The 7,500-nt window shown below is 34.4% G+C and overlaps 2 protein-coding genes and 1 long non-coding RNA gene across 3 annotated transcripts in view; 2 read left to right on the plus strand and 1 right to left on the minus strand.

Annotated features, from left to right (window-relative positions):
• The window catches only part of LOC115224043 (integrator complex subunit 13), a 417,069-nt gene that overhangs the window by 226,366 nt on the left and 183,203 nt on the right, over positions 1 to 7,500 (minus strand). The window lies entirely within an intron of this gene.
• The window catches only part of LOC115223892 (FMRFamide-activated amiloride-sensitive sodium channel-like), a 157,264-nt gene that overhangs the window by 3,168 nt on the left and 146,596 nt on the right, over positions 1 to 7,500 (plus strand). The gene's annotated exons all lie outside the window — the stretch shown is intronic.
• The window catches only part of LOC118767768, an 8,471-nt gene continuing 6,101 nt past the window's right edge, over positions 5,131 to 7,500 (plus strand). Inside the window, exon 1 of the long non-coding RNA XR_005003682.1 lies at positions 5,131 to 5,143. This is a non-coding gene — a long non-coding RNA (uncharacterized LOC118767768). The remainder of the gene's footprint in view (positions 5,144 to 7,500) is intronic.

Raw genomic sequence — 7,500 nt, forward strand, 5'->3', positions numbered from 1 at the left:
TTTGAAATACATATCATGATCATATACGCCTAATGGGGAAAGACTGTTGCAGAAAGATAAACTCAAATTTAATGAGAAAAACAAAACATTTAAGAAATATATTTCAACAAAATCTTTCTGCCAAGTTAGTTTGAATATTTTTCCTTCAAAACTTAACTATATGAGCTGTTCAAAAGAAAAGAAAATAAAAGCTCTCCTCACCCACTAAAGAAAGAAGGAAGGCAAACTTCACAATTAAAGATAAAAAGATGGCTAAGTATTATTTTCATTTCAATCAAGACTACTTTTAATAAAAACACAAAAACAATTAGATTAAAAATAAAAATGAATAAAAAAAAATGAATGGAATCTCACCATTAAATTAATATGAATCTATTTCAATCAAGCTTATTCTTAAAAATATTACAACAATAGGGAAAAATGTAGAAAAAGAAAAATAATGTGAACAAAAAACAACATGAAAAATATCAGCTCTCCACACATTTACACATGTTCAATAGAAGAGTTTCTCAGATAAGGTGTCGGTGGGGTGGTTGACTGACAAAGGAGAGGCTCAGACTATAATTGTTACTGCTTTATTAATTCGTTGCGACTTCATTTCGTTAGATAGTTTATTGTTATTCCCAATTCCCTATCACAAAACATAATTAAATGTCTTCAAAATAACACGTGTGTATCAGTGTGTCTTTGTATGTGTGTATGCGTCTGTTTGTGTGCATGTGTATGGGAGACTATTAGACAGAGAGAGTGTACATGTGTATCAGTATATGCATGTATAATAACATGTATATATATGTGTGTGTATATACATATATATATATGTGTGTGTGTGTGTATATATATATGCATCTCTATATATAAATCATATCAATACCCTTGTATATTTTTCCTCTTCTATCTTTAACTTTCTACACACACACACACACACACACACATATATTTCTATATAAGTATTTGTATGAATACATACACACATACTTATGGATAGATAGATAGACAGACAGAAATATCTATACATCTACACACAAGTGTGTCTATATAATATATATTATATATATAAAATATATACAACATATGCACAGACATAATTCTTTGTGTGCATGTGTGTGTGTATATATGTATATATATATATATCTATATATATATATATATATATATATATATATAATATATATGTAGGTATGTACATATATATGTATGTGTAGTGTATATATATATATATATATATATATATATATATATATATACACACACACACACACCACATATAGTCATTTACTACAACAAAAGAATATGTAATGACTATTATTTATAACTTATATATATATATATATATACACACTCACACATTTATATGGACACTTGTATTTATATACATTTACATTTTTAAAAGCACACGTCTGTTTACATATACATGAATGTATGTATGTATGTATATATGTGTATGTGTGTGTGTATGTATGTATGTACATGTGTATGTATATATTCATAAATAGGTAAATGTGCTATACATGGATATATGCACGTGTGTATATCAGTGTGCAAATGTTTTTCCTGGTATGTGCATGTGAACCTATGTGTGCGTGTGTGTATGTGCATGTATATATATGGTGACAGACAGATAGATGTGTTTGCACATAGCTGCAATGTGTGTGTACATATATATATTTCAATGTTCATCTTCACACACACACACACCACACAGAGTGCTGGTTGCTTGCTTATAGTTGTCCATCAAATTCAGTAATAACCATCATCTTCTTCAACTGGGGATTCTTTGATGACTAGTTGCTAAAGAGCAGCACACACACACACAACATATATACATATATATATATATGCATACATATATATACATCTATATATATCTATAAATACATACATATATATATATATGTATATATTCATACATACACACAGGTAGGCAGATTGACTGGTTGATTGATATAGACAGACAGACAGACAGATAGATATTTATATAATTAAATATATACATACGTATGTATATCATGTACATGTCTGTGTGTGTGTGAGTGTTTGTGTGTGTGTGGATGTATATATGTATTTATAATGAGAAGATGGATGGATGGATGGATGGGTAGACAGACAGACAGACAGGCAGGCAGATAGCTAGAGAGACACAGATAAATACACAGACAGGGGCAAATAAAGATACAAACAGGTAGAAAGAGAGAGAGAGAGAGAGAGAGAGAGAGAGAGAGAGAGAGAGAGAGAAAGAGATAGAATATGACTACTGACACACACACACACACACTATACACTGTGTTGTCTTCATAGTGCTGCCCCAAATGAGACACTTGTGGTTGCTGGTATCTAACACTCTGCCGTATATCACTGCTTCCAAAGATCAGCAGCATTGGCCTGGATTGCGGTGGTAATATAGCTTACCATCAACATCGCTACAAAGGTTCAATTCCTATCAGTGTATATTGTTATTTTTTTTTTATTTTATGTTTATCTTTTATTACGTTTTATTTTACATATACTACTCGAATCATTGTGTCTCTCCATACATTGTCAATATATACATGTGTGTATGTATTTGTATATATGTGTGTGTGTGTGTGAGAAAAATATAGGTTCAAGAAGAATAATTCAAATTTCTTGAGGAGTCCAAAAAGAGAGAAAATAATTTCTAATAAAAATTCATCATATTCAGAAATATCCTGCTAGGGCAAGCAACAAGATCATCATCACCACCACCACCACCACCACTACCACCACCACCACTCCCACCACCACCACTACCACCACCCACCACTACCACCACCACCACTACCACCACTACCACTACCACCACTACCACCACCACCACTACCACCACCACCCACCACTACACACCACACCACCACCACCACCACCACCACCACTACCACCACCACCACTACCACCACTACCACTACCACCACTACCACCACCACCACCACTACCACCACCACCACCCACCACTACCACCACCACCATCATCATAATTTTTCTGACATATTTGTATATATACATATGTCAATTTAAATCACAATATATGGATTCAAGGAAGCTCCTTAATGTATCATTCTACAAAGCATAGAGAATGTACCGGAGTCGGAGACCCCCTTCGGTCACGAATGACCATGGGATTGCTCCTAGAAAGTTACCCTCCCAAGCACAAGTCCAGGCAAGGTTGTTTATGGAAGATCAGCAGTCCCCCATGCATACCGGCCTCCCTTCTCCACGCCACCGATGTTATCCAAAGGCAAAGGGGCCGATACAGCTTGGCACCAGTGACGTTGCAAATCATTTCTGCAGCTGAGTGAACTGAAGCAATGTGAAATAAAGTGTCTTGCTCAAGAACACAACACGCAGCCCGGTCCAGGATTCGAACGCACAGCCTCACGGTCATAAAATCGATGCTCTAACCACTGAGCCATGTGCCTTCACAGAATGTATACACACATACATAAAAACAAACAAATAACTTATTGTCCCTCACGAGATTATTCTAATGTCTACATCTTGACTTCTTTATCCACTTTTGTGCTTATATTTTTTTTCCATTTCACTTTGAATTCACTTTTTTCCACAATGAGAGGAATCATACTCCAAACGAAGACTGAAATTAGAATTATTTTCTTACTTTCTTACAATTTTGCTAAATATTCTCAAGATTGGATGATTGAGTTTCAAGTGTCAAGAAAGCAGATTTCTCAAGAAACGAAAATTAGTAAATTAAATTAAATTCAAAACAAGAAGGGGTTCAACAGATACTCAGAAACAATTTAATGTACATGAGGTAAACAATTGAACAACTGAAAGCAATAAAGTAAAAAACCAGAGCTTGTGTAATTGGTGAATCATCAAGAACTTCAAAACACATATCATACATAATGTAGCAAACATTGCAGGAACACAAAGGGAAAAGCCCCGTTATTTTGGATAGAAGATGAGAGCTAATTTTACTGTCATGCCTAAGTGGAATCTTAATCATCATGTGTGTGTGTGCATACACACACATGAAAAAGACCTATTGGCTTCAGAAAAGAGCAAGATGAGATAGAAAGTGAACTAGAAAAAGAAAACAAGTTTTTACCTTATCTGCCTATATAAAAGAGGAAAAAAACTTGCAAATTTTGGCTTTGGTAAGGATTCAATGGCACTAGATGTGCTAGGATCGAGCTGAAAATTTACACACCTATAGAAGGTGTGGTGTAGTTACGGCCAGAGTAGGTTTCAAGTCTCTATCTCGATAACAAACGCCCAAAATAATGCATTTTCTGCGAGTGAGTAGATGTTAGGGTTATTTATATATATATATATAAAGCTGAAGTTGTCTGTGTGTGGCAGATTTGATAGCCTTCAACAAACACTATCTCCTCCGAGACCCTGCAGTGCAAGTTGACCAAAATTGACAGTATGATAGAAGAAGGCTTGCTCTTCATTTTGTAGAAGAAAAAATTCAAATCGGACCATGTTAACACCAAAAATTATTTACATCAAAAAGGTGCTTTTTTTTCTATGAAAATCCCTATATTTTTACGATTTTTTTTACTGCTGTGTCGCCATTTTTCCCTGTATTTCAACCAGAAAAATGTTCACTTAAAGAGAATAACAAGCTACATAATGCAAAATTTTTAATTTTCAAAAATTCCAATTCTAAAGGGTCGAAACAAACCCGAGCAACGCCGGGCGATACTGCTAGTAGTCCTATATTTTGGAAGATGACAGGCACAGACTGGTGTTGCTATAGCAACCATTTTGCTTCCTGAGCAACAATTTTTTTTTTTCCATCTTTGCTTGATCACATGTTCTAAAGAAGGGGTTTACAACCCCAAAATTTAGAAACATCATGTGAAAATCCAACTTTTTTTGTTTTCTATTTGTAGTTTATATCTTATCTCTTGTTGTTCTGGCCTTATCCAACAAGTATCTTTATTGTAATATCACACACATTCACACATACGCACATAATATATATACATACATACATACATCTATATATATAACATATATATATACACACACACATATGAATCAAAGTGGATAATATTATATATCTATTACGGACAATCTTAGCAAACGGTTTCACACTAGGGGTTTAACAGGATATTAGGTAATAACCTGGCTATGTAACCCTGTGCTCTTCAGAGTTGCAGTTATGGAAGAATATATAGTGACTATCCCTAGTGCGAAACTGACTGCTAAGATCAGTCGTAATGGATATATAATTCTGTGTACTTCAATGAATATACCCACTCTACTGACAAATATAAAAGTGCATATTTTTCCTGATTTATTGATATTATATATATATATATATATATATATATATATATATATATATATACTCTTTACTTGTTTCAGCCTTAATCCACAAATAAAGTTTATATATATATACATACACACACAGGCACAAGCATAGCTATGTGGTAAGAAGCTTGCTTCTCAACCACATGGTTCCGAGTTCAGTATCACTGTGTGACACCTTATAGCCTCAGGCTGACCAAAGCCTTGTGAGTGGATTTGGTTGATGAAAACTGAAAGAACCATGTGTGTGTGTGTGTGTGTGTGTGTGTGTTTGTCCCCTCACCATCACTTAACAACCAATGTTGGTGTGTTTATGTCCCTGTAACTTAGCAGCTAAGCAAAAGAGACCAATAGAATAAGTACCAAGCTTATAAAGAATAAGTCCTGGGGTCAACTTGTTCAACTAAAGGCAGTGCTCCAGCATGGCCACAGTCAAATGACCAAAACAAATAAAAGAATAAAGACACACACACACACACACATATGCTTACATACAGAAATGGGGTGTAAAAAAAATTCAAATTCTTCTCTCCGTAACAACGTTAGGCAAAAAGCAAAACTCATCATGTCTTTATTCTACTACATTAAATGTATGCTGGTGCTTCAGTTACGGCATGTGAATTTAATGGTGTTATGTGAAGTAGGATCATGGATAATATTCCTCTATTTGTTACATAAAAGATTGCACATGATGGACTGCTTGTTTGCATGCATGTTACATTTGGAGTGTGCATTTCTGTGTTTGTCTTTAATGACTGAACTAACTTTCAGAAACAAATTTTATTTTACCTCAGTGTGTAAAATGGCAATGACAAATTTATATACATAAGTGTATTGCACCTGAGCACTGCATACATAATAGTAAAAGACACATGCACTTTTGACTAAACATGCATACGTATGTGTGCATTTCAATATATTTACATGCACACAGGAGTGGTGGGGGGGAAGAAACTCACACAATACAAATTTAATATACCCCTTTAAACTTGAGAATCCACCCCCATCACTGTGCAAAATTTATTATCGTGTGCAATCTTTCACGTAACAAACAGAAGAACACGATGCAGTTAATGGTTAAAGTCTGTTTCTTACCATCAATGAATCTACTTCGCATAACACTATTAAATTCACAAGCCATAACTTAAGTACCGAGAATACATTTAAGATAGTCACATAAAGAAACAGTGAACTGTGCTTTTTGTGAAGTTTCATTACAGAGTGAAGGGTGTGTGCGTTCGTGTTACTCGCTGTATGCGTGTTTGCTTTTAATAACTCAACATATTTTTTGGTGAGAAACATTTTATTTTACGTTAAGAGTGCAAAATTGTAATAATGAATCTGTGCTTGTGTTTATGGGCAGGTTTCCGTTTCAATAAATGTAACAAATATATTGTGTGCGTATCTATCATGTTGTATGTGTGTACATATACATACATACATGTATATATATATATATATATATATATATATATGTACGTATCTGTGTTCTGTGTATATATGTATATATACATACACATATATAGGCATGTATATGTGTGTGTGTGGTTATATATAGTATATAGATATATATATATATATATAATATATATATCTGTATATCTTTTACTCTTTTACTCTTTTACTTGTTTCAGTCATTTGACTGCGGCCATGCTGGAGCAACCGCCTTTAATCAAGCAACTCGACCCCGGGACTTATTCTTTGAAGCCCAGTACTTATTCTATCGGTCTCTTTTGCCGAACGCTAAGTTACGGGGACGTAATCACACCAGCATCGGTTGTCAAGCAATGCGAGGGGAAAAAAACAGACACACAAACACAAACACGCATATATATATATATATATATATATATATATATATATATATATATATATACATATATACAACGGGCTTCTTTCAGTTTCTGTCTACCAAATCCACTCACAAGGGCTGTGGATGTGTGTGTGAATATATATATATGCATATATATGTATGTGTATGTATGTATATATACATATGTCATCAAAATAATCATCATCGTTTAACATCCGATTTCTATGCTGGCATGGGTTGGACGATTTGACTGAGGTCTGGAGAGCCAGGAAGCTGCACCAAGCTCCAATCTTATCTGGCAATGTTTCTACAGCTGGGTGCCCTTCCTAACGCCAACCACTCCGAGAGCACAGTGGGTGCTTTTTATGTGCCACAGGCACAGGAGT

This window comes from Octopus sinensis, linkage group LG24, assembly GCF_006345805.1.
Source record: "Octopus sinensis linkage group LG24, ASM634580v1, whole genome shotgun sequence".
In the NCBI taxonomy this organism is placed as follows: Eukaryota; Metazoa; Mollusca; class Cephalopoda; order Octopoda; family Octopodidae; genus Octopus; species Octopus sinensis.